At 48.6% G+C, this 26,842-nt stretch overlaps 1 protein-coding gene across 1 annotated transcript in view; it reads left to right on the forward strand.

The window, feature by feature from the left end:
* LOC147668338 (rho GTPase-activating protein 39-like) overlaps positions 1–26,842 on the forward strand; it is a 343,470-nt gene that overhangs the window by 248,949 nt on the left and 67,679 nt on the right. The window lies entirely within an intron of this gene.

A 26,842-nucleotide genomic window follows, 5' to 3' on the forward strand; every position in this document is an offset into this window, starting at 1 on the left:
TAATCCACCTTGCACGATCATTAACATAGTATTTACAAAATAAAACCATGTGAATGGTGGATTGCTGTGAAACATTGTCACATGGGCATAGCACTAGATCCAACCAGTAATTTTTTATTGGGAAGGTTACCAGGCGGTGGAATTAATCAAATCTAAACCTGGTCAATATCTTAGTTATAGAAGTTGTTTAGCACCCAACCTCACTTATTGTACTACTGTTTTGTATGTCCTTCACCAACATTTTGGCTCTGGGTGGTCAGATCCATGTTAGGTATGTTGTGGAGTGGTCCCATGATTTCACGGAGGGATAGGATTGGCTTTACTAGAGGTACCCTGAGTGTCACAGTCTTTTCCAAAAACGACCACGCCTGGTGTGAGCATGAGAACGCAGTTGTTGTGCAGCCCCTTCCCGAGACTATTTTCTTGCTGGGGATTCCTGTTTTGATATTACCTCCAGTTGCGCTTACTGTGAGTTAGATTTTTTAATATACATGGTTGCTACTTCTAGATGGAAATGTGCTGCCATTTGGTGTTGCTATTGCTTGCAACATTCCTCAGAAATGCGTTTTTATGTTAATGCATCGCCCTGTTACCGGCACGTGGTGTGCTACTTTGCTCTCCCTTGTGGCATCAGATACCTGACTTTGGCTGATCTTAATCCCGCCTTCTTATCTGGATTCTTCTTGTTGGGCTAATTTTGGTTGATCCTCCTTTTAGCTTGAGCGTTTCCTTGAATTGTGCAATTCATTGTTTCCCTTGCCCTGCGAGGAGTGGGTCAGAGGTTGCTCTGTGGCCCCCTTCTCCCATACCTCCCCTGTGGAGTCAGTAGTCAGGGCCCTCTATTTTCATGGATTGTGCCTACAAGGTTGGAGAACCGTGAGTGAACTATGCTTGGCATGGAGTGGTGCCTGGAAGGGGTGCACCCGGTGCCCTGTATTCCAGCTGGAGAAGGGGTAGACTTGAAGGCTTCCGGCCCCGACACCCCTCTCCCTCTAACCATACCCGCTTTCTTTCAGCGTTTCTGGTGGGCCCCCAGCTGGATACTTCAACACGTCATTACGCTGCGGTAGGGTGACCAGATTTATAAAGCCAAAAACCAAGACATCTCACAAAAATAGAAGTTTTAGATCTACTTTGCATTCTGATATTTGTACATAAATGGACAGATATCGTGTAAACAAAAAATACAGAATATTTCTTAAAAGGATGTGCACAGCGATAATGTGTCGATGTTGTAGACTGGAATAAAAGAGGCTGTGACAGGAAAAAAGAGAGCATGCGATGTCCAGTGTCACTACAAGAAGAGTGCCCCATTACACTAGCTCAGAGTTGTTCAAAGTGACTAACTGCCATATCGTCCTTCTTGTGGGTTAGACAGCTGAAAATGCAAAGAGGCGAATATGTTCAAAATATACGATACGTTATTTCAACCAAGTAAAACAACAATGAATGACTAAATTACAAACAGGCAGTTGCTAAACATAAATAGCTGTTTCCTGAAAAGACCCCACTTATTTTATTTTCTAAAGAAGTGGAGGGCGAGTAGAGTTGTTATTCTGTGGGAAATGTACCTTCATATTGGAGCAAGAATTTGCATTCATGTGGATTCCTTTAAGGGAAATTCGAGTAAATGCAGTTCCTACAACCTATTATTGCCCAACAATCTGTTGTAACCTACAGCCGTCTTTCACTTATTCTATCAGCAGACTTTAAGCCTGGGCTCCACCCAAACCTCTGCCATACCTTGTCTTCTGGGCATGCAAGACTTTTATCTCTTAGAAAATCTGCTTGCTCCTTTCTTACTGTTTTGGGTGCATTAGTTAAAATGAGGTACCTTGTATTATTGACCAAAGTCTAAGCACATTTGTCAGTATTCAGGGACAAAAGTATTTTTAAGAAAGGACCCTTCAAGGGGAGCTGAAGATTTCACAGTTCTCAGGCGGTGCTTGATAAACATGGTTATTTCCCTCTTTGGTACCCGTAAATCAAGAGTGAGAAGCTCTTTATGGATCTGTGTTCATCTGAGGCTAAATATTTAGTTTAGGTGTGCGGGTCATGGGAGGGGGAGGTCAACGGGTAACTGAACTGACGCCCTTCTTAGACTCTCAGCTTCATAGTGGAACTGTGCGCAGCCGCCCAATCTGTTTGGAGAGGTTGTTCACACTGGTGCACATGGACCAAGCCAACCGCAGCTGGTTTAATTCCTTCTTCAGCAGCCCGCACCAAAGGTGACCCGTGGCATCTTCCTACCTCGGGGTGCCATACCGTCCAGAGGTAACCCTTAGGGTTCCACTCACTTACCAGAAATGTTTAATATAGGTCTTGCTATGTTTTTCATTATTCTTTGGCTTAAGATATCTTTATTAATTTTCACAAGAAGAACAATGAGCCAGTGTGATCCACAAACAACGGGTAGCAACCCGGCATGGTAGTATTGTGCGTCTGGTAAAGGAACAGTAAATACAAATACAACCCCCCCCCCCTCCAAAGAAAAATAAACTCGAGCAATAGAGATAGTGTAGACCAGCAAGGAGGCCCAACCAGTTAAGGAGCAGATGTGGCAGGAGTAAGCAACGGTGGGATATCAGCCAAGAGTAGTAGCCTAAGATATTTGGGACATGTGATCTCTGTAAATTCAGATGTCAGCAACGTTGCCAGAGGGGCCCAGAGTTCGTGAAAGGAAGCCTCGGAGTTAGTCAAAGAGTGAGAAATTTTCTCCATTCCCAAGACAAACCACAGTTTGTGTAGACAGCCTAACCTAGTAGGAAGTACTGCTGACCCCAGTGAGTCAGGATGTTCTGTACTGCTGCTCTCACCGTCAGTGCTATTTGTTTACCTCTCCGAGAATGAAGCGGGAAGGTGATGGCATTGGGGAGGCCAAGAAGGATATAGGCTGGGAATCTCGGGATCTCTGTCTCAAAATGGGAATCGATCTCGTCTAGTATTTGTGACCAATACGTCCCCAGGGAGGGACAATCCCAGAGCAGGTGAGTGAGGGTGCCCTGCACGCCGCAACCTCTCCAGCACAACGGGCTGCGCGAGGGGTTGCTTCTATGGAGCCTTACCGGCGTCAAGTACCAGTATGTGGCCAATGTGGTGGCCGTTTCAATAGACGCCACATTGCGAGCCTTACGGCGGGCCCGGTGGTGAATGTCTTTCCATTCTTTCGGGGAGAGTTCCCTTCCCAGCTCGCCATTCCACCACAACTGCCCCGCAGTCTTCGCAGTGTCCGGGGGGACCCTCAGGAATTTATACAGATCCGACGTCAGGCGTTCCTCACTGTGCCTCGAAATCAGCCACCTCTCAAATGGCATTAGCAACCGCTCTGCTCCCTCCCGCACCCCTTCCTGTAGCACCCAGTGTCTGGTCTGAAAATAATGGAATCGCTCCGTTTCTGGAAGCCCAAGATCGGTCCGTAATTCCTCAAACGGGCGCAGGCCAGAAAGGTAAAAAAAATGCCAGATGGAACGGGTAGCTTCTGTCATCCACTGTTGGAATTCTCTATAGTCAAGTCCGGGTGTAAAGTCCGGGTTCTTCACAATAGGCGTAATGGGGGATAGGAACGTTCTAAGTCCCCTCGTGGTTGCAGTCCGATCCCAAGCTACCATAATGGGTCTGGTCACTTCAGATAAATACAAACTGTGATGGCGATGCTGACGGGGCAGAAAGGGAACCCCCCAAAGAGTGCGAGCCACAAGAGCCCTGTCCATAAACAACTAATGCTTCTCGGACTCTGGCCTAGACAATTCCACCAATGCCCGCAGCTGAGCCTCCCACCAATATGTAAAAAGATGTGGGATACCCAGTCCTCTCTCTAACGGATCCCTGTAAGTGAGGTCGCGGCATATCCTGGCTCTTTGGCCCCGCCAAATAAATCATTCTATGTCCCTCTGCAAGGTTCGTAGAACCCCGGTGGGGGGCATCAGCGAGAGTGTGTAAAAAAGGTAAAGAATTTGAGGTAACAGCACCATCTTCACTGTCGCTATGCGTCTGAGCCATGAGAGGGAGTGAGGAGGGCTCCACTTACGGAGTAAGGTGCGCACTTTTTTCAGTAGGAGCGAGTAATTCATTTGTCGGGTAAGAGAAACGGTATGTGCCACTCTGAGCCCCAGAAACGAAATGGCGTCCTGGGCCCACTGAATCTGAAAATTCTGCCAGAGGAGCGCCAGCGTCTCTGGCTCTAGGGATAGGTTAAGAGCTTGCGACTTGTGCACATTGATCTGAAAGCCCGAGGCTAAGGCGAAGTGAGCTAGTTTGTCCAGAAAAGCCGGCAGGGAATCGCGAGGACGCTCCAGGGTCGCCACCACATCATCAGCATAAAGGCAAAGCTTATGCTCAGACCCCCCAAAGAACATCCCTCGAATCAATGTGTCATCCCGAATGCGTTGGGCTAAGGGCTCCATGTACAAGGCAAAAAGTAGTGGCGACAGCGGACACCCCTTGCTAGTCCCCCTTCGTATCGGAAAGGCCGCTGATGCCACCCCATTCACCCGTACTGTGGCTGTGGGATTCGCATAACACTGGAAGATCCAGGCTATGAAACGCTCGGGAAGGCCAAAATGAAGCAGGGTTGCTGGGAGATACGGCCAATGAACATTATCAAACGCCTTCTCGGCATCTACAGAGAGGACCAGCCATTCCGCCGGGAACCGCTTGGAACGATCCATAAAATGGAGAAGGCGCTTACTATTATCCGAGCATTGCCGTCCGAGAAAAAAAACGTATTGATCCGGATCTATCAGACCAGGAAGAATTTTAGAGAGCCGCGTCGCCAAAATGTTAGTAAAAATCTTCAAGTCCACATTAAGAAGTGATATAGAGCGGTAGGAGCCGCAGAGACGGTGATCTTTACCTGGTTTAGGTATTACAGTTATTAAAGCTTCCGGCATAGAGGAAGGGAAGGGAGAAGACTCCGTCGCCCCTACGGAGTTGAAAACACGCGCAAGAATAGGGGCCAGTTTCCCCCAAAATTTCTTTTAAAAACCCGAAGAGAACCCATCGGGACCGGGAGATTTGTTATGCTAAAGATGGGCAATCGCGGAAATAACCTCCCCCACTCGGATGGGGGCTTCCAGTTCTTCCGCCTGGGACGGCAGCAACGCGGAGGTGGCCGCTTTCTGGAGATACTGAGACGGTGCAGCGTCAGGCAGTACCTGAGCTGAATATAATGAGGCATAGAATTGTCGAAAAGCTTCGACAATCGTCTCATCTTCCCTACATTCCTAGCCCCCAGCATCGTGTATCACTGTCACCTTTTGCGCTTGTCGCTGGGCACGGAGGCGGTTGGCAAGTAGGCTTCCGCATCGATCGCCCCCAACATAAAAGGAATGCTTAAGGCGTAGAGTGGCATACTCCGTCCAGTCAATATCTAGCCGAGCGAGTTGTATGCGAGCGGCTTTCAACTGTCGCCTGACCCTTGGCGCTCCGGTGCGCTGGTGAATACTCTCTAGCTCCACTACTTTGGCCGACAGGTTTGCGCGCTTTTTTCCCCTGTCCTTATTGTCTGCAGATGCAATGCCAATAAAGACCCCCTAAGAACCGCCTTCAGCGCCTCCCAGCGGGTCGTCATAGAAACGTCTGGTGTGTCGTTTAAAGCTAAGTAATCCGCTATGTTCTCCTCAATCTGTCGCAGGACTGAGGGACTTTGGCGCATGCCCTCCCGCAGACGCCAAAATCGTTGGTTAGCTCGCCTTTGGGGAAAGGTCAGAGAGAGCCGCAAGGCGGAATGGTCGGACAATGGGCAGATGAGAATCTCAACCTCGCTAGCGCGCTGTGTGAGCAAGTCAGAGGTAAAAATGTAGTCAATGTGGTTGTAAGTTTTATGAGGGTGCGAATAAAACGTGTAAGTCCTTGTGTTCGGATGTTAATGTCTCCAAAGGTCAGTGAGCCTGGCTTCAGTCAAAAGGCGTTTCCCGGCATTGGATAATGTCCCCGTCTGACCCCATCGCTGACCCGAGCGGTCCATGTCCCCATCTAAGACCAAGTTAATGTCCCCTCCCAGCAAGACAGTCCAGTCTGGCAACCCTGCAATGTCCTGAATGACCGTTTTAAGGAATCTCTCTTGATTACTGTTGGGAGAGTAAACTGAGGCCAGCATAAACACATGAGTGTCTAGAGTAAAAGCATGGGCCAGGAACCTCCCCTTAAGTTCAGCTTGTTTAACCCCCACCCGGCCTGGAAAGCGGGAGGAGACCAAGACGGCCACCCCTGCAGTTTTGGATGTAGCAGATGAGAACAGTTAGATTGGGAATGCCCGTGATCTAAGGTGAGGGGTATCAGCCGAAAGGAGGTGTGTCTCTTGAAGTAAGCATATATGGGTGTCAGTATTCTCCAGATAAGACAGCAGCGCCCGTCGTTTAGTAGGGCTGTTAAAGCCTTTCACATTCAAGTACACAATACGAATATCAAAGACCATATGGATGGTAGGGTAAGGCTACAGCAGTGAATCCCGCTCAACTGAGGTACCCGGGCAGGTACAGGGCCCCAAGCTAAGGGCATGGCGCAAAAACGGAGGAGGAGGGTGCCCCAGAAAGAAAAAAGAAAAAACTCCATTAAGAAACTACCCCAAACCAACAAACCCAAAAGAACAATCATGTGTGGAGTTCACAAAAGTCTCAGGCAACCGCCTGCGGTGAGACGTGGGATGGATAGCAGGGGTGCCCGCCGCCCCCCCCAACCCGGACCCATCCCAAGTTGCTAGAGTAGTCCAACTGGAGTTCACACTAAAAAGGCAGAAGTGAACAACATGTCAACAGAGACCAGCTATATAAGTCAGTGGACGTGACGGTAGAGTCCTCCGACAAGGAGCGAAGAACCGCTGATCGTTCCTTGGCCATAGTTTCGTTATCCAGACGAGAAATCTGCCACTAGCTCTCCACTCTCCTCCAGCGGCCACCGTCCTCCCGCGGAGCGGGGCTTACAGGCTTCTCAGGATTGCTACCGGTCACCCCCGGGATGTGTAGGAGAGAAGATGCTTCTTCCACAGTGCATACTTGATGGAGTTTACCCACCCATTTGAAAATGAGCCTGAAGGGATGCCCCCAGGAGTAGGCAACGTCCCTGGAGCGGAGAAATGCGGTAACAGGCCGGAAGTCGCGCCTCTTCTGAAGTGTGGAGGTCTTGATAGAGAATCGGCTTGCAGGAGCGGAACTCGATAGGATGCTTCGACCGTTCCTCTCGCAGGATACGTTCCTTAAGCTTAAAATCATGAACGCATGTCAAGATGTCAGGCGGGGGCGCTGTTGCTGACCTCCTGAGGCCCACTAGGTGTGTGCAATCCAACTGGATCTCCCAAGTCAGGAGGACCTCCCAGAACATGACGAAACAGATCCACCACAAAGGCTTCTATGTCCGGAGTCTCCTGACCCTGTGGAGCCTCTCGAATCCGGATGTTGTTTTGACGTGAGCAGTTCTCTAGGTCTTCCGTGTGGGTTTGGAGGTGTAAGTATTGCTCACGGAGGCGCAGCACCTCTTGTTTGAAGCTGGGATAGTTCTTCATCCCTGGCTTCGGTCTGGTTCTCGAGGTCATCCACCTTCCCACCCACAGAATCAAGATCCCTGCGCATTTCCCGGATCTTGGACGTTAGGTCTTTTTTTTCATGGTATGAAACTCCTTAGTAAGGCCTGCAAAGAGTGACTCCAAGACAGAGCGCATGATAGGGCCATCAGTCTCCTTCGGATCCTGCTTATCAGTTACTTCGCCGGTCCGCAGCATGACTTCTGCACCGCCCGTTCCCGATTTAAGAAATAAATCCTTGACAGTTCTGTCCTTACGATTCCTGGGGGCCGCCATGTGAGGGTGGCAGCCGACGGGACAGAGTAGCTCCAGGCGCACTTGGCCGCCGCCCCAGCACGTCGCAGCGTCGTGCTAAACCAAGGTCGTGGAGAGCGCACCTGTGTTCCAGCCCACGTACCGATGGCCAACCTTGTCGCCTTACTTGGTGGCGGTCCCCCGATAACCAAAAAGGAGCCCTCTCAGCGTTGGTAGGTCCCAAAATAGGCCGGGATGTGAAGGACACTCATCCCGAATCAATACTCGCAAGTCTGGATGTAGCTGAACCCTCAGTCAAGCGTCAGGGGCTCTAAGGTCTATCTCGGGCTCTCGGGAAGGGCAGCCAGTTGAGTGCTATGTTTTGCAGCGTGAATCTTTCTGGATTCACTATGCTGTGCATATTCCGCGGTCTTGTGGTTGGGTCCGGATTCGTAGTCTTTTCTTTGTTTTTTTTTGTTTTTTTGTAGCCCTTGTGGGCGTCGGCGTCACACCTCCTCGGGTGCATTTCCGGTGACGTCGGCATGCTTCCTGCGGAAGCTCCCACTCTTGGGCGCCATCTTCAGATTCTTTTTTCCGCGGTCGGGTCTGGATCGTTCCCGTTGGGCTCCAGACATTTTTGGAGAAAGTACTGAAAAGAGTGGAAGTTGGAGGAGATATTGGAAGAAGAAGACTAAAGAAGACTTCACAGAACATTGACGAAGAGAAAAGAAGGTGAAAACCTCGAGAACTTCGACGATCGTCGACGTCCACGCGGTCAGGGAGGCCTGAACGCACGAGGATGGACAACACGCCGTTCAAGTTCTGCCCGAACTGCAGACACAAGTACGCGCAGAAAGACCAGCACCCGGTTTGCAACCTTTGCCTACCGGTAGAACACAGAAGCGAGGACTGCAACGCCTGCGCCGTCTTCGCCCAGAAGACCCTTCGTGTGAGGAAGAGACAGAGGGTAGCACACGCCACCCTCGAAGGAAAATCCCCGACGCCATCACTGTACGAGCTGGGGATGTCCTCAGAGGAGGAGGACAACGCTGCCGCCGAAGACGACAGCTACACGGTCGTAGAGACCGATTACAAGAAGACACCTGATAAGGTAGGAGACTCGACGTCCCACAAGAACACGAGAGACTCTGAGTCTCGAAAGTACGAGGCCAAGAGCCCAAAGGCGCCGACACAGCGACATCTGCCGTCCGCGACCACAAGCAGGCCCAGCGGATCCTAGGAGAAGGAGTCCCTGGCGCCGAAAGCTGTTGACCAGCAGAAAGCGTCAAAGATCGTCGCCGAAAGGGACCGATCGACGTCGAGGGAGAAAGACCCTAAAGCCTCGGCACTGTCCAAGGACCCGAAAGCCAGTTCGACGTCCAAGCCGTCGACGCCGAAAATCTCGCCGCCGAACCAGGCGACGAAGAGAGGGGCCGAACGTTCGGAAGCCGAAAACGCGGCCGAGATGGAAAGGAAAAGACGTCGGCTAGAAGCCGAGATGGCAAGCCTCTTGCAGCGGAGAACGGATTTCGCCGCCGAGATGAGTGCCTTCACGATTCCACACAAGACCAAGCACGCCGTGCTAGATCTGGTCGAGGAGGAAGAGGAACATGTCGACGACCATGTGCCGAGCGACGAGATGGTCGACGACCAGGAAGGTGAAGGGAATCCCTACGAGGATTACAGCTATGAGGACGAAGAGGGCAGTAGGTTGGACGCCGAGTCGGCCACCTCTGACCCACGCGAGGAGGATTACCTAGACGTCGACACCGAGAGCCCGGAAGAGGCGGTCGACTCATACCCCTCGAGACCCTCGCCGCCGGACGACATCGGGGCATACAACTCGGCGATACAATCGGCCGCAACTGCATTCAAGCTAAAGTTCGACGAGGAAAAGCAGAAAGCAAACTTCCTGCTAGAGACATTGCTCCCAACACAAACAAGAAGCCAGTTCCTTCCAATGCTCGAGTGCGTCTTGGCTCAGGGAAAGGAAGCGTTCAAAGAGCCCGCAACATGCAAGGTGGTAACTCCCAGAACAGAGAAAAAATACAAACACTCCTCGAAGGACCCGGCCTACATTCAAGGCGAGGTCTCCGCTGACTTCATTATTACGGCCACAGCTAGGAAGAGGGCGAGCGTATCCACTACCTCGGGCCCACCACCGGATAAGGAGAGCAAGAGGATGGATCTGGTGGGGAGAAGGATCGAGCGAAAAGCCGCGACCCACTGGCGCATGGCTAATTCCAACGCCCTGTTAAACAGGCACATGTACCAGATCATGGAGGGGCTGGGGCAGTTGGTGAAGGACCTACCCCAGGATGCCAGACAGAAGGCCGAAAAATTGATCGAAGAAGGGAAAAACGCGGCAAATTCTTGCCTTAAGACGGCCCTAGACGGAGCAGACACCGCTAGCAGGCTCATGATGATGGGTGTCACGGAAAGGAGACACGCCTGGCTCAGGATCTCAGGGTTCAAACCCAAGGTACAACACAGTATCCTGAACACACCGTTCAACGGCGAAACGCTTTTCGGAGCAACAGTTGACGAGAAACTATGCCAACTCAAAAAAGATAACGAGACGGCAAGATCCATGGGGGCATTGCAGTTCAGAGGCAACAGAAGAGGCACCCCGGCACGGAGGCCCGGCGGGAGAGGTGGAAACCAGCCAGGTACATCGCACCAGGCCTTCCAGCAGACGCACCAGGCAGACTCGCAGGCTCAGCAAGGTCACCAGAAGCAGTCCTGGCAATACCAGCCAAGAGGTCAGTCCTTTCGAGGGAGAAATGGCCGTGGCCAGAATAGAAGAGGGGGGCAGCAGCCCTCCTCGAAGTGACTTCAGACACCTCCGGGTGCCCGACCACAAAAAAGATCCCAGGGGGCACCACGTACGAAGGGGTCAGGACAATCTAAAGACCTACGACCACATGACACCAGTGGGAGGAAGATTAAAGTTCTATCTCCAAGAATGGAGAGAAATAACATCAGACAAATGGATCCTAAACATCATCCAATTCGGATACTGCTTGGAGTTGGAGAGAAAGCCAACAAACAGAAAACCAAGGGGGAAGCCACCAGCAAGAGAACAGCTGGCGAGGCTTCAGGAAGAAGTGCAAGAACTTCTACAAAAACAGGCCATAGAAAGAGTTCCCTTCAGGGAAAGGAACAAGGGAATATACTCAACGTACTTCCTAGTACCAAAGGTCGACGACAAGATGAGACCCATCCTAGACCTAAGGTTCCTCAACAAATTCATAAGAACACAAAAGTTCAAAATGACCTCCCTGCAGAAGGTGCTGCCGCAATTTCAGGTCGGAGACTTCATGGTCACGATAGACCTCAAGGACGCCTACTTACACATACCGATGAACGAGAAGCACAAGCATATGCTCAGGTTGGCAATCGGAGGAGGCCACTACCAGTTCACAACGCTGCCCTTTGGCCTGAAATCAGCACCAAGGGTATTCACGAAGTGCCTCGCGGCAGTCGCAGCGCACTTACGAAGACAGGAGATACACGTACACCCTTACCTGGACGACTGGCTGGTGAAAGCAAACTCGTACCAGAAGTGCAAGCAGCATGCACATACAGTGACGAGCACGCTCATAAACCTGGGGTTCTCCGTCCATTGGAAGAAATCATCAATGGAGCCGGAGCAAGTGAAGATCTTCCTGGGGGCAGAGATCAACACCTTACAGGGCAAAGTGTTCCTCAGCGAGAAGAGAGCGAGGGCACTGGTCAAGGAAACTCACCTCTACCGGAAGGGACAAGCTCGGACAGTGAGGACTGCGAGCAAGATCATGGGGATGATGGCATCGTGCATCCACCTAGTGCCGAATGTGCGGCTCCACATGAGACCCATGCAAGAATGGCTCCAGGAACAATGGTCACAGGCTTCGGGCAGTTGGGAGGATCTTGTGGTGGTGAGGCACGCAGTGCAGAAGGAGATGACATGGTGGACCTTGGAGAACTTAACAAGGGGACAGCCTCTAACACTCCCAACTCCGACAGTGACCATCACCACGGACGCATCCCTGAAGGGATGGGGCGCTCACATGGAGGAGCTCAAAGTGAGGGGTCTTTGGACGCCAGCAGATGCGACAAAGCACATCAATTACCTCGAATTGAAGACAATCTTCGTTGCACTGAAGGCCTTCCAGACAAGACTGTACAGGCAAAGGGTGTTGCTACAGACAGACAACACCACGGCGATGTTCTACATCAACAAACAGGGTGGAACACAGTCAACAACGCTTTCGACGCTGGCGCAGGAGATATGGAGGTGGGCCATCCTCTCCAGATAGACCTGCTAGCCATACACCTACCAGGGAAGGAGAACATTCAGGCAGACTGGCTGAGCTGACAGACCTCGGCATCCCACGAGTGGGAGCTCAATGCTCAGGAGACAAGGAGGCTGTTCAACAGGTGGGGAACGCCATCAGTGGACCTGTTTGCAACACGCCAGAATGCGAAATGCCGAAACGTCGCATCCAGACAACACGAAGAAGGGTCCCTTGGGAATGCCCTATGGATAGATTGGTCCGGGAAATTTGCGTACTCTTTTCCCCCGATACCACTGATACACAGAGTACTGAGCAAGTGCAGAGCGAGCACCATGACCCTAATACTGGTCGCGCCACAGTGGGCGAGGCAGACATGGTACTCGTAGATCATGGAGATGGCGCAGTGTGCACCCCACAGATTCGGCAGAAGAAAAGACCTGCTCTCCATGCAGAACGGAGAGGTGCTGCACCCAGAACCAGAGAGCATGAGCCTAGTAGCATGGCTCCTGAGGACATAGAGTTCGCACATTTGAGACTGCCAGAGAGCACCCTCAGGGTCCTTCGGGAGGCACGAAGGCCCAGCACAAGGAAGTGCTATGTCGCAAAGTGGAAAAGATTCACGATGTGGTGCAGGAGGGAAAGACTCCACAATAAAATGAAAAAGGACTCCACGGTACTGAAGTACCTGACACACTTACTGGAGAAAAACCTCAGCTCGTCCTCCTTGAGAGTTCACCTGGCGGCTATAGTGGCATACACAAGGGGTGAGATGGGCAGAAGCTTCTTCACATCACAAGTTGTAAAGAGGTTCCTGGAAGGAGCAAAAAGGATTGCACCACCCAAGCGGGTGCCACCACCGGCATGGAACTTAAATGTGGTCCTGACGGAACTCATGAAGGAGCCCTTCGAGCCGCTTCACAAGGCCTCCTTGAAGATGCTAACTATGAAAACTGCTTTCCTGGTTGCAATTACGTCCTTACGCAGAGTGAGCGAGCTGCAAGCGCTAACGCTACAGGAGCCCTACTTACAAATACACAATGACAGGGTGGTGATGAGGACCGACCCACACTTCATGCCGAAGGTGGTGTCCAAGTTCCACATGAACCAGTCCATACAGATACCGAGTTTTTTCCAAAAACCAACCACTAGCGCAGAGCGAGCTCTGCACACCCTGGACGCCAGAAGGGCGGTGTAATGACCGGATTTTCTGCTTAGATGGGATCAGCCCCTAGGGGCCCCTCTAACCCAGCCAGAACGTAACCACATCCCTCCTCAGGACCATCTATCCAGGCACCTGGGTACCTACCTGAGGATGGGGAACTCGCAATATACAAGCTCATATTATCAGAAACACCACTAGATCTATAGGGATACTAAGAATACTCACTGATTACTAAGGATATCCATGCCCTACACCACACTCATACCTTATAGTCTCGCGGCCACTCAGACCCAGACTAATCTACCCTGGGGCAGAGATGACACACAATCTGGCGTGTCTACACACATGGGTCTGCAGCCCCAGTGCTCTCATTTTCCAAACGGTCCACAATCTGGCAGACCTCCACGCTGGTAATCCCCCCCAACGCTCTCATTTACACACGGTCCGCAATCTGGCGGACCTCCACGCTGGTAATCCCCCCCAACGCTTTCATTAACGCCACTTACCAATGACGACCACTTTCCTATGGACACCTATGGTTTTCTCTCTATATGTTGGGAAGTCTCTCTCACTATTCACTAAGGGCTTGCTACTACAATATTAGGAGTTAGCCAATTACTAATATGTGCCTTCTGCTCCTGGCATCAAAGGTCCCCTCGCTTCCTATTTGCTTGATCACTCCTTACCTGATCGGGATTTCACATCCGTTCATGCAAACAATGCCCAACTAGAAGGGAAAAGTTACCCAGATTGAACAAGAATACAAGGCACATGTCAGTTCACTAAGAACTGGGGTTATTTTTTAATCACAACAATACAAACACATACACAGATCTGTATTATAATAGACACATCCACATATAACTGACAAAGACTATAAATAGAACACACCGCTGCAAGGAAAAGGATTAGCAATAGAATGGCCTAGGGAATAAAGACAAGATTAAGATGTAAGTGTAAAGTAAACTAATATGACAGGATCAATATCACCTGATTAGTGTGGAGTCTTGTTCTAGCTGTCATCTGGGCTCCTCTCTCGTCTGTGTCTTGGCTCATCTCAGACTCTCTCTCTCTCCTGCACTCTTGGATACACCTCTGCGCTGATCACTTTGCACTGGATTTCTCTCCCCCACGGACTCTCTCTCCACATTCCAACTTCAATCTAATGGTTTCTGCATTTCTGATCACCGTTCATTCCACTAGCTTGTTCACTCTGTTTCAAGGTTTCTGTGCCAATGTCCAATTAACTCCAGCTGCTCCCACAGGTTAATCCAACCTCTACTTCAGTCTCTTCTAAAAAGGCATTACTTCAGACTCCAGCTATTCACAACTCCTCCTGATAAGTAACTGCTTCTGACTGCTTCCTTCAGTTCCAGCTCACTGACTGTCTGTTTGTCTTCTCTCTGTTCCAAGCATTTTCTGTCTCTTCTCCTCCTGCAGTTCCACTCCTCCAACTCTACCAACACTCTCTGCTTCTCCAATTCAACTAACTGCAACTTCAGCTCAGCTCTCTCTCTCTCTGCTTTTCCAACAACTCCTCTCTCTTCTACCACTCCAGCTCAATTCCCTGACTCCGCCTCTGCACTTCACTGATATAGAATGCTGTTTCCTCATGGAAAGTTCCAGCCATCAGCCTGCCGCCCATCAGATCCCTGCACCACTCCGCGCCAAGGACACACACCCAGCCGGCCGGCTTTTTGTTGTGTCTTCCACACAGAGAATAATACAGCCTACCGATAAGGGCTGGCCCAGACCGGTTCTCTCCAGGTGAACAACAGCTTTAACTATAAACTTTACCTTTACCCTTGAAGCCTCTCAGCTCCATCAAGATGGAGTCCCTCTAGTTCTGGGCCTGTACGCCTGAGAAGGATGGAATACCCCTTAGCTCTGTCAGAGTACCTACATAAACCATACCAATGTGTAATATAAAGTCAGGACCACAGGATCCAACCTCTACTATAAGCAAGAATGTCAAAGCCAATAGGCAATAGACAGATTAGAGTCAAGAATCTGTCTATCATCATATTAAGCAGCTATCCTCTCCTAGGTCTGGAAAAAGGGCTTAAAAGGGCCAACACAAGCTAAGAATACATATCCTAGATGTGAGCAAGATTAAAGTCTATACTACTGCTAAATAGAGCCAAAAACCCTGTCAAGACAGGCGGTCATGCATTACATTGAAAGGACCAAAGGACACAGGAAAACGATACAGTTCTTTGTGTCGTTCGCCGACAGTTACATGGGCAAGGCAGTGACTAAGACCACTATTGCACGATGGCTCGCGCAAACAATCCAACTCTGCCACAAAAGGGCAGGAGAAGAACTGGCAGAGGGGGCACGCGCCACTCCACTAGAAAAAAGGGGGATACAATAGCCTTCCTGGCCAATACACCCATACAAGACATATGCCTGGCGGCAACATGGGCTTCGGTGCACACATTCACGAAACACTATTGCGTGGATGTTCAGATGAACAAAGAAGCACAAGTCGGACAAAGGGTGCTCCAGCATATATTCAGAAACCAGAGCTCATCTTCCACCCAGCCGCCACGGAAATGAGAAACCGCTACGAAATCTATGCACAGCATAGTGAATCCAGAAAGATTCACGCTGCAAAACGAATAGTTTCTTACCTGTCGGTGTAGTTTTGCAGCTTGAAGATCTTTCTGGATTCACTAGCGAACCTACCCATCTCCACCAGAAAGATGAGGCTGGAGAGAGAAGAGGTGGTCCAAAAAAAAAAAAAAAAAAAGGAAAATAGGAGGAGAAGTAAGGAAAATATAAGGACAAGTGGTAAAGAAATGATCACCTGAATAGAACATTGCCATTGCTTCGGAAAAGAAAGAAACACGGATAAAAGAATCCGAAGATGGCGCCCAAGAGTGGGAGCTTCCGCAGGAAGCATGCCGACGTCACCGGAAATGCACCGGAGGAGGTGTGACGCCGACGCCCACAAGGGCTAAAAAAACAAACAAAAAAAAAAACAAAGAAAAGACTACGAATCCGGACCCAACCACAAGACCGCGGAATATGCACAGCATAGTGAATCCAGAAAGATCTTCAAGCTGCAAAACTACACCGACAGTTAAGAAACTATTCGTTCTCACCCATCACACCGCAGCTCCCAAGTCGGAAACTGCTGCTCCAGCTGTTATGCCACAGGTCAGTCGAGCTACCAGCCAGGATGATAAGCCAGCCGGCCCCCTGTAAAGATGTAGGAGCACCGCCCCGCCCTTCCCGCGCTGCGGGTCTTAGTTGTCGGCCTCACCCGGCCCCCTCATCTCCGCTGGGCACTCCAAACCCGTCCGCGCCGCCTCCAGCAACCATAAACTAGGCCCGTCGCATGGGCCTCGCACTGAGGGCGCCTTCGTTTGACCGCTGTTCCTAGTAGAAAGGCAGGCCCGAACCACTATCGCTATGGGCCGCTGCACGCTGACGAGTCCTGCAGGGGGCACCCAATGCCACTCAGCTACTACCAGGCTCCTCTCGCCTCTCCTGTCATGCCAGGCCCGCCGCTCCTCTGTCTACCTCCTCGGGCAGGCCGGGGCCGGCACCCGCACCCCAGGACTCTCCAGGCCCCAACAACGCTGGGTTGCGCACCTCGACGTTACAAGCGGCAGCCCCCGCAGCACAGCAGAAGACCAGCGTGCCCCACACTCTCCGGCACCCAGCAGACACCTCAGCAGCGGTAGGCCGCCATCTTAGTACAGGCGGGAACTCAGCACTCCGGCAGCCAGGGCTCCAACCTCCAACAGCTGCGACCTTTGGACCGCAGAAACTCACCGGGACAGTCACTGATCTCCGCTGTGTCACCCCCCTCCTTCAGCGCTCCGCTGCTAGACTCCCCAGCCCGTAGGACCTGAGGCGCGGATGGGAGCCGCCATTTTGTCCCCGCCGCCGAGAGCCCTCAGACAGCTCGCCAAAATGGCAGGGTCCCTACCGGGGGAGCCTCCACAGCAATGGTCCGGCACCAGCACCTCAGCCACGACCCACCGGGGCTGTCAGGGGTCGTCGCGATGTCTCCCGCTCCTGTCCGCCGCAAAGCCGCCACCGTCTGGAGCGCCCCCGGCAGCCTCAGCTCAGCCGCCTCAAGTCTCGGGCCCGAAACCAGGTGTCCGCTCGTCTGCCAGCGCTTCCAAGGAGCAGGTAGGAATTGCGGAGTTGTCCCAAAGCAAAATACACCGGGAGGGACACGCTGGGCAGTGCTGTGCAGGGAAGGCCCCAGGTCACGGGCAGGAGCGGCGAGCAGAAACGTTCTACTCGTCCGCTATCTTGGACACTCCCCCGTTTTTCATTATTCTTAAACACATGTGGGCCCAACATTTGCCAGTGACACCCAAGTGTACCTTCATCTTTTCCAAGACAACTCCTTGTTTGCTCTAACCAGTGAGCCACACTTCTCCTGATGACTCTTACATACCTCTCAATGCCTTAATTGGTTGGTTTTTCACAGCTGCTTCCACAGGTTAACAAGCAAAAGTATGTACTTTTTTGTTGTTTTGTTTTATATAGCGCAAACTAGACCCAAAGGTATCAGGTGTGGAGAAGTGTGGCTCACTGGTTAGAGCAGGCAGACCCTGAAGCAGAGGTCAGACCCGGGACCAGGGTTCAATTCCCGACGCGGCAGGGTCTTGAGCTCAAATGTCCATGGACTCGATAATTCTCGCTTCGGTGCCTGACCTAATCATGGGTTCACACTCTGCAACTCTGGGCATTAAGCTTGCTTAATCTCCACAACGGCCCCCCCCCCGCGGCGGGATGCCTCGCTTTCACCTTGGGGATGCCCTGTAGGGGCTATCTCACAGGGAAAAGCCAGGACGGGTTCCCAAGGCAAGCGCGGAGATACCCCTTCGGGGGTCGATTCTGGCGCTATATAAGAAACATAATAATAATAATAATCAGAGCGCTTTACATGACCATCCGGGTGCCTTACAGATGGACACATTCATTTTTTGTTAGGAACAAGGAGATTAAGTGATTCACCCAGAATCACAGGATGTTGAGTGTCCCTGCCAAGACTCAAACCTGGTTCCCCAGCTTCAAGGTCGACCACTATAGCCGTTAGGCCGCATCCTCTTCCAATGTTGTCTAGATCTCACAAGGGCTTGGTGATAGATGCGACTGTTGTCTCTGTATTTGATGATTGCAAGTGCCTGTATGAAGGATTCCCAGCATTTCAGATCCATTGTCTGCAGATTCATTCGTTGGTGACTATTCTGTTTTTCCTCCAAATTCCTCCTTTGCTCTGTGCTAAGACCTGTATGTTAAAACAGTGCACTCCCAGCCACCAATTTGTGTTCAAAGGCCAGCTAAACCAGCCCCCCTGCCCCCACCCCCCAGAAACAGGGATTTTCTACATCAGAGGGTGCTTCTGTGAGCTTTTTAAACTGTGTTTTACTAGGGCCTGTGCACTTTGTTTTTTGGTCTGCAGGTGGAGTTAAGTTGTATTTAAACAGTATTGTTAGATTTCAAGTTAGTGAGGCTCTTACCTGCTGAAGTCCAAAGTGTTGATTGAGCCGGTCTGTCTCCTAGGAGATTCTGAACAGGAGAAGCAGCTGCCCAGCCCCCACCCCCAGGCCAGCCAACCTTGTCTGAGGTCGCTGGGACCTTATATGGTCTGCTAGTGGTTGGTACATGTCTACACTGATTGGTGGTTGTATCTGGTGTTTCTATTGGATTAGGGTTAATGTCATCATTGGTTGGGTATTTGAGGGTTCTGATTGGTTTCTGGGTCTGTGATTCAATCATTGTAGGGTACGAACTAGGGCTAGGGTTAGAATTTCTATTGGAAGTAGGGACTAGGGCTTCTTATGTTATTGGTTGTTGGGAGTAAGGTGGGACTAGGGCTAGGTTTAGATTTTTAATTGGAAGTAGCGATTAGGGCTTCTGGTGTGATTGGTTGCTGGACTAGGTGTTGGACTTAGAGTAGGGTTAGGCTTTCTATTGGAAGTAGGGACTAGGGCTACCTGTGACATTGGTTGCATGGACTTGTTTTGGGACTACTGGTAAGGCTAGGGCCTTTATTGGACATAGAGATCAGGGTTTTTGAACTGATGGGGTGCTTGGACTATGGCTAAGATTGGCTGTGAGATCCTGGTCTCCTATTGGTTCTAGATTTTAGGGCTAGTGTTGTGATTGGATAGTGTTAGGGCTAGGGACCCCATTGGCTGAAGGGGTCACCTGATTACTAAGGCTATAAAAGTCCAGGGTTAGGGCGTCTCAGCCCGGGCGTCGAGGCTAAGGGCGGAGAGGACAAGGGCAGTTCCCTGTTTGAGCCTGTTTAGGGGGGAGAGGACAAGGGCAGTTCCCTGTTTGAGTCTGTTAAGGGTAGAGAGGACAAGGGCAGTTCCCTGTTTGAGCCTGTTAGAGACTGGTCGGGACTAGGGCCAGAAATTCTGCTCTTTTTCTCATTTAGCAATACCCAATCCACTGAGACCTCTCCTCCAAAACTCCTCAAAACTCCTTTTCACTCATCCAAAAGGCTCCTCCTATTGCTAAGACCTAAAAAAAAATCTTTCACTCTTTTATCCCTCCACTATCCTTTTCAATCGAAATTAACAGACTAACATATTCACTTCTCAAATTCCATATTAAACTATACTAATATACTACCCAAATAACTGAATAACATATCCACTACTCAAATTACTTCATTTTATTTACTATACCAGTTTCAACAGTAATCCTTTTGGGTTCTGGAGTGGCGTGCTACTCGCCACAAAAGCGCTTCAACACCCATCAGGGGTAACAAGTGCTATATGAATGCAAATATTTATTCCCCTTTTATCCCTCCGCTATCCTTCTCACTCCAAGTAACTAACTAATATCCACCACTGAAATTATTTCATATTTCACCATATTAATTCACCACTAATCCTTTGTAGGCTTTCTGAATAGCGTGCGTCAACAAGCGCTATATATATACAAACCTTTGTCCTCCTCTATCCTTCTGCTATCATTCCAAATCCAAATAACTGACTAACCTATCCACCACTTAAAATGTACTTGCAAATTTCACTATACTAATTCAACACTAATCATCTATGGGTCCCGGAGTAGCGTGCTACTCTCCGAAAAAGGGCTTTGACGCCTCGTCAGGGGTTGTAAGCGCTATATAAATGCGATTACAATACAATACAATACGATTTATGTAATTCTTGACCACTTTCAAAAAGACTCTTAAAACACACCTATTTGGTTAACTTGCAGAAGACCTGCACAAGAGACCTCATTGTGGTGTGCATGCATAATAAATTATCTCAAGCATTCAATCAGCTCACAGCACAATCACTTCTTGATTACGCTTCAAATCAATATTTCGCATCATTTTGATTGGATGGTTGTATCATTCCACTGCTGACATGAGTGAGCTGCTTTTTTATGGTCTGGCTTGACAGCGCAGCTAATGAAAGACAATTATTTGAGCATCATTAGAATGAGGCTTTGGCTCCACCCACATGTTGGGAGCCAGGAATATGTTTTGATTGGACAGAGGTTCTGTGCTTCTATAAAACTTACTTGCCTTCCCCACTGCTGTGATCATTTTTTTATTTATCCACCTGCTGGAGCTTGCATTTTCAGTGGCACGCATAACACTGTAATGCTCTTTAAGTGTCTTAGATAACAACATAATTTATGGTGTATTTCTTTGGAAGCATCACAGATAGTGTTTAGGACTGGCTTGAAAGTGCAACTGTCACCTTACCTTTTAACCTACACCAATATTATTCTACATTTCTTTGCTTCCACACAAATATATATCCATTCCCATGCTATTTTCTTGTAATGCTTCACATTACCATACAACGTTCCTTTAAAGCCAGACCTATTGGCCTTTCTAATGAGTGTTCTTTTTCTTTTATTCAGCGCTCCATGAGAGTGCCGGTATTTGATTGCTGTCTGCCCTGTTTATGCTCATGCCCCCACGCTCTATGCATAGTCCCCGATAAGCTTGTTCATTGCTTCCCCCACCCCTTCTCATCGCACTAGGACACCACTTTCTCTTAAATGGGGGCACTTTGTTTTTTCATTTACCGCTCCATGTAGAACATCTGCCATCCTGGAAAGGTAAATTATAACAAGCATTTACAATGCAACGGTCTCGCCTTTGCAAAAGTTAGAGCTATTGGCATTGTAAATGACAACATTTTTATTTATGTGTTGGTTTTGAAAACAGATAAATAAATGGCGCAAGCGCAGCCATCGCAGGCTGAGACCTAAAAATGAACATGGATAGGTAATCACACTGCAACACTTTTAGGGTTTTTTAAGTGTGGGTTTTAACAGCACAGCTGTCAAAGACTCTTACATACAGTATACGTAGAGTTGGCTTTAGGTCAGCCACTTCCAAGTGCTGACTTTCTTTGACCAGCCCTTTGGCATGGGAATTTCAGCCACGTAATTTCTCAGCCCGCTGGAGTGTTCATCTCTAACCTAATCCTTTGGTTTTGTTAGGCGTATCTTTTCATCTTCACTCAAGTACATGCATAGAACTGCATGAAATATTACCTTGCAACTGTAGCCTTTTCTGACTGCGGTTGCTCCATTCACTAACACTGCAAGTGCTAGCACATCAAACCCAGGCCATCTAAAGTCTAACGGCTTTGCCAGTGTTTGTTCAAGTAGGAAGGTATTCAAAACATGAAAATAACCTGGAAAACCTAGGGGAGCTCTAATGGAGTGATCACAATCCAAGGAAAAGCCAAAGGTTAAGTATTAACAGTAGATAAAACGTAACCTTAAGTTTCTTAACATACATTAGATAGTCATAAAAGGCTATAAAGATAATTTATTCAGGAATTAAGATATACTATTATTTTTATCCTTAAGCAATTCTGGGCATTTGCACTGGCCACCTCTCACTTTAATTACTCCAAAGCACTATGCAGACAGTACATTAAACTAAGATTATAAAAAGTACGAAATACTGCTGTCAGGCTAGCTAATGGATTGTAAAAGAAACAGTCATGTCTCAGCCAGAAAGAAGCTTTGCTGGGCCTTCAAACTCTGCTGTATGAAGATTTAAAGTTGCCCCTCCAACTTTCAAGTTTTATACATTTCTAAAAAGAAGCCTAGTGTCTTGTACTTATTGCCCACAGGTAGTAAGTATGGTAGCACCGATAGAAGCTGTAATCAATGCTTGAAATGGAAATATGGAAGTGGAGGTGCTCACTTTACCAAAGTTGCAGTTTGCTACCGAGGGGTACTGGCACTCTCCCATTAAAATTATTGTACCTCAGTTTGGAAGTGCAGGTGCTCTACCTTTCAAATCAAAGTTCCTGTACTTGTTATGTATCCGCACCAGTCCATTTAAAGAAGTTGATGTAATGTGGGCAGAAAGGAACCAGTCAGTCACCGAAAAAGCTGCTTATGTTCTGAGCCAGGGTCGGCTCCAGGGTGGTGTGACCGGTACAGTTGCATGTGGCGCTGACCTTGGGGCTGCTAGGATTAAATAAAACGTACGAGTTTAAAATTACCTGCTGCAGAGTTTTTTTGTGTCCCAGATTTCAGGCAACAATTAAAATATCAAGATAACTCTGCTGATTAATGTTCCTGCTAGAGAGAGATCGTGTTTTGTATAGGGGCAGCTCTGACTCAATTAGTAGTGCAGTGGGTAAATGTGCCTGATGCAAAGAACATGCAGGTTACAGAACTGTATTTTATGGCAATAGCTCATTAGGTTATTGCTTTTGTCATAGAGATCCTTTTGTTATTTGATGTTTATTTTCTAATTCGAATCCCAATGCACTGAACTGTCATCAAAGAGCTGCATGCAAACTACAAGGAATGGGATTGGAACCATATGTTCTTCCCCTAATGTTGCTAAAAAAGATTTGTTTGGGTATTAATACATTTTTATTAGCAAAGCCAACCCCAACCAATGTGGTACATTTCAAATCCAGAGTTTGTGCTCCTCCAGAACAAACACTATTAAAATATACTGCCTACTAGTATGAATGCCATAGGATACCTACACCTTGTAATACCTATTAACTTCTCTATTTCCTGCAGAGTGATTTACTCACACATGATTGACTGTCTCTGTATAATGTGTGTGTGCTGTAAATACTCTGACACCCTTCACTGGTATGAGTAGCGCTAGAAAACAAATGGAACATGTGAGAGAAGGGCTATTGAGAGATGAGGTGCCCTGTAGTAGGATAGTAGTGCGGGAATCTGTGGAAAAGCAGGGTGTTTGGGGTGTGGGACAACAAAGAAGATTGTCGCATCGGGCGCTAACAGAGCTAAAGCCGGCCCTGTTCTGAGCTGCGTGCAGCTTGAGCTCCTTCGTCTGCAGATGTGAGATGGGTTGATATGTAGATGGTACAGATTAGGTGCAGCTTCTGGTTATATACGGCTCGCTTCTGAAATCAATTGAATGGCACCAAATCGTAATCTGGATTTAATGCTATTTGGCAATAACATCAGCTAACTCTCCACCACCAGCTGACAATGATGATGCAGATGGGGGAACAATATTTTACCTATAGACCCCTGGAAGGATTATCACACAGATTCACCTACAGATAACGACCCAGATCTTTAACCTTCGAAGCCTTCCCCTCCTGACAACAATGAAGGATATATAGAATTACTTGCTAGAGTTGTAGAATATCATGGGGTACAGTTACACAAGGAATCTTTAGAGGAAGATTTCCTATTTGAAACGCTCAGTACCACACAGAGGGTTTGTCACACTCTACCTATGCTTAAAGGCATGATGGGACAAGCCGACGACATCTTTAAAGAGTCAGTGCGGGCTCGCATTCTCACCCCCAGGATTGATAAAAATATATAAATCTGCTCCCTTAGATCCAGTCTTTATTAAAGAACAGTTACCACTAGACTCTTTGGTGGTCTCCAATGTCCATAAATGGGCCAATTCACAGACCACAGGTGATGCTCCTCCTCCAAAAAAGGAGGCAAAACTATTAGACGCCTCTGGTAAACGAGTAGCCGCCCAAGCAGCAAATCAATGGCGCATTGCCACCCAGGCCCTGCTAGCCAGAAATGATAGGGCACACTGGGATGAAATGAGGCAGTTGCTATAACACCTCCAAGATAAGCACAAAGCAAAAGCCCAGGATTTAGTCCAGGAAGGGAAGCTCATATCCAATTCCTCAATAAGATGCACTTTAGATGCTGCAGACACCTCAGCTAGAGATATCAAAACTAGTGTGTTACTAAGAAGACATGCATGGTTGAGGATTCCTGGTTTCAAACAAGAAGTACAACAGTCTATTTTAAATAATCCTTTTGACAAGGAACATCTCTTCAGGCCGATGTAGATAAGTCTTTAGAAAAAATGAAAAAAGACACAGAGGGAGATAAGTCTTTGGGGGCTCTGCAGTCTCCCTCTAATTGTGGCTCCTTTTGTCGCTCTTTCTACTGTGGAGGGTTGAAAACCATGTCCTGCGACAATATTGCTACCTCTTACGAAGGCAACAGTCAATCTTCCTCTCCAAGGGGTTTCTTTAGAGGAGGGTATAGAGGTAACCACAACAAAGGTCGAGGTAAGGGTTCCACACCGTGAAATTCCCCCTCCCCCAACAAGCAGTGACTTGCCTACATTTCCCCCTGATTATTTAACACCTGTCGGGGACGTCTTTTACAATTCCTCCCCATTTGGCAATCTATCACTACAGACAAATGGGTGTTAGGAATTATCCAACATGGTTGTTCCCTGGAACTTACCAACAATCCTCCAAACATTCCACCACGTTCTCGTAAAATGTCACCAGAACATTTACATCTACTTCAGTAAGAAGTCCAAACTGTCCGCTCCAAAGGAGCCATAGAACCTGTGCCATTACAACATCAAGGAACAGGCGTGTACTCCCTGCACTTTCTCATCCCCTAAAAGGACGGCTCCATGATACCTATTCTAGATCTCAGAGAACTAAACCTCTACTTACTGTCAGAGCATTTCCACATGGTAACACTTCAACAAGTGCTCCAGCTTCTACAGCTGTGCAATTTTATGTCTAGTCTAGACTTAAATGATGCATATTTCCACATTTCAACTCATTCCTCTCATTGCCAACACCTCAGATTCATCATAGCGTGTCATCATTACCAATTCAAAGTACTACCGTTTGGAGTCACCACTGCTCCCAGGGTATTTACCAAATGTCTGGCAGTAGTCCCAGCACATTAGAGGCGACAACAAATCGATGTCTTCCCATACCTGAACGACTGGCTCATCAAAGCCAGTACTTACCAAATGTGTCTCCAACACACTCAAACCACTATTCACTTGCTTCACCAACTAGGGTTTACAGTGAATGCGTTAAAGTCTTATCTACAGCCTTCTAACTCTTCCAACACACTTATCTGGGAGCCCACGATAGACGCTCACAAATGCCTAGCCTCTCCCAATACAGCCAGGATTCGCCGTATTCAGTCCCTTCTCACTCAATTTCAGCCCAACTAATCATTGCTAGCAAGAGTCTTCATGAAACTGCTAGGCATGATGGCGTCTTGCCTTATGATTGTTCTCCACACAAGACTTCACATGTGCCTCCTTCAAGAATGCTTAGCAAGTCAGTGGAACCAGTCGCAGGGTCAGTTGACCGATCTGGTGTTGGTGGAGGGTGGCACTCATAGCTCTTTGCAGTGGTGGAACCCACAAAATGTATCCAAAGGGCAGCCCTTTCTCGACCCTGCTCCACAGACCGTGCTAACAGCAGACGCATCGCTCACTGGTTGGGGCGCTCACCTAGAGACTCACACAATCCAAGGATTATGGACTCTAATGTACAGAAGCATATGTATCAATCACCTAGAGCTACTAACAGTGTTTCTAGCGTTTAAAGCCTTTCATACTCACCTTAAAGGGCAAAACTGTCTTAGTCTGCACAGACAATATTACAGCTATGTACTACATACAAAAACAGGGGGACACATGCTCTCCAACTGTCACACCTAGCACAAGGGATTTGGAAATGGGCCATACATCACAAAATGTATCTCCTAGAACAACACCTTCCAGGAGTAAACAATCAAATTGCCGACCTTCTCAGTAGACAAACACAGCAAATCCATGAGTGGGAACTTCATCCCCAAATTCTTCTTCCCTACTTTCAGGAATGGGGATTTCCTCACATAGATCGGTTTGCCACAGCTCAAAATGCTAAATGTCCAAGCTTCGCCTCCAGGTTCCCTCACTTACTCTCCAAAGGCAATGCCCTATGGATGAACTGGTCAGGGATATTTTCCCACGCTTTTCTGCCTCTCCCACTCATTCCGCTTTTAGTTCGGAAGCTCATGCAAACATCCCTAAAAACTGATTCTCATAGCTCACACATGGGCACGTCAACCCTGGTTGACCACCCTGCTAGAGTTGTCAGTACTTCCACACCAAAAGCTACATCTCAACTCCAGTCTCCTCACTCAGAGCAATGGAGAAATCAGGCATCCATGTCCCAAGGAATTCAACCTGGCGATTTGGCTCCTTAAGTCAGAGTTTGGTTATTTACAATTACCACCAGACTGTATGAATATCCTAGAGTAGGGTAGGAGACCTACTACTAGGGCATGTTATACAGCAAAGTGGAAATGTTTTGCCGTATATTGTAACAATAACAATATCAATCCCCTTGATGCTTCAGTACAAAACATAATCTGTTATCTATTACTTGTACAGCAATC

The sequence above is a fragment of the Lissotriton vulgaris genome, unplaced genomic scaffold (assembly GCF_964263255.1).
Source record: "Lissotriton vulgaris unplaced genomic scaffold, aLisVul1.2 SCAFFOLD_640, whole genome shotgun sequence".
NCBI classification, from domain to species: Eukaryota; Metazoa; Chordata; class Amphibia; order Caudata; family Salamandridae; genus Lissotriton; species Lissotriton vulgaris.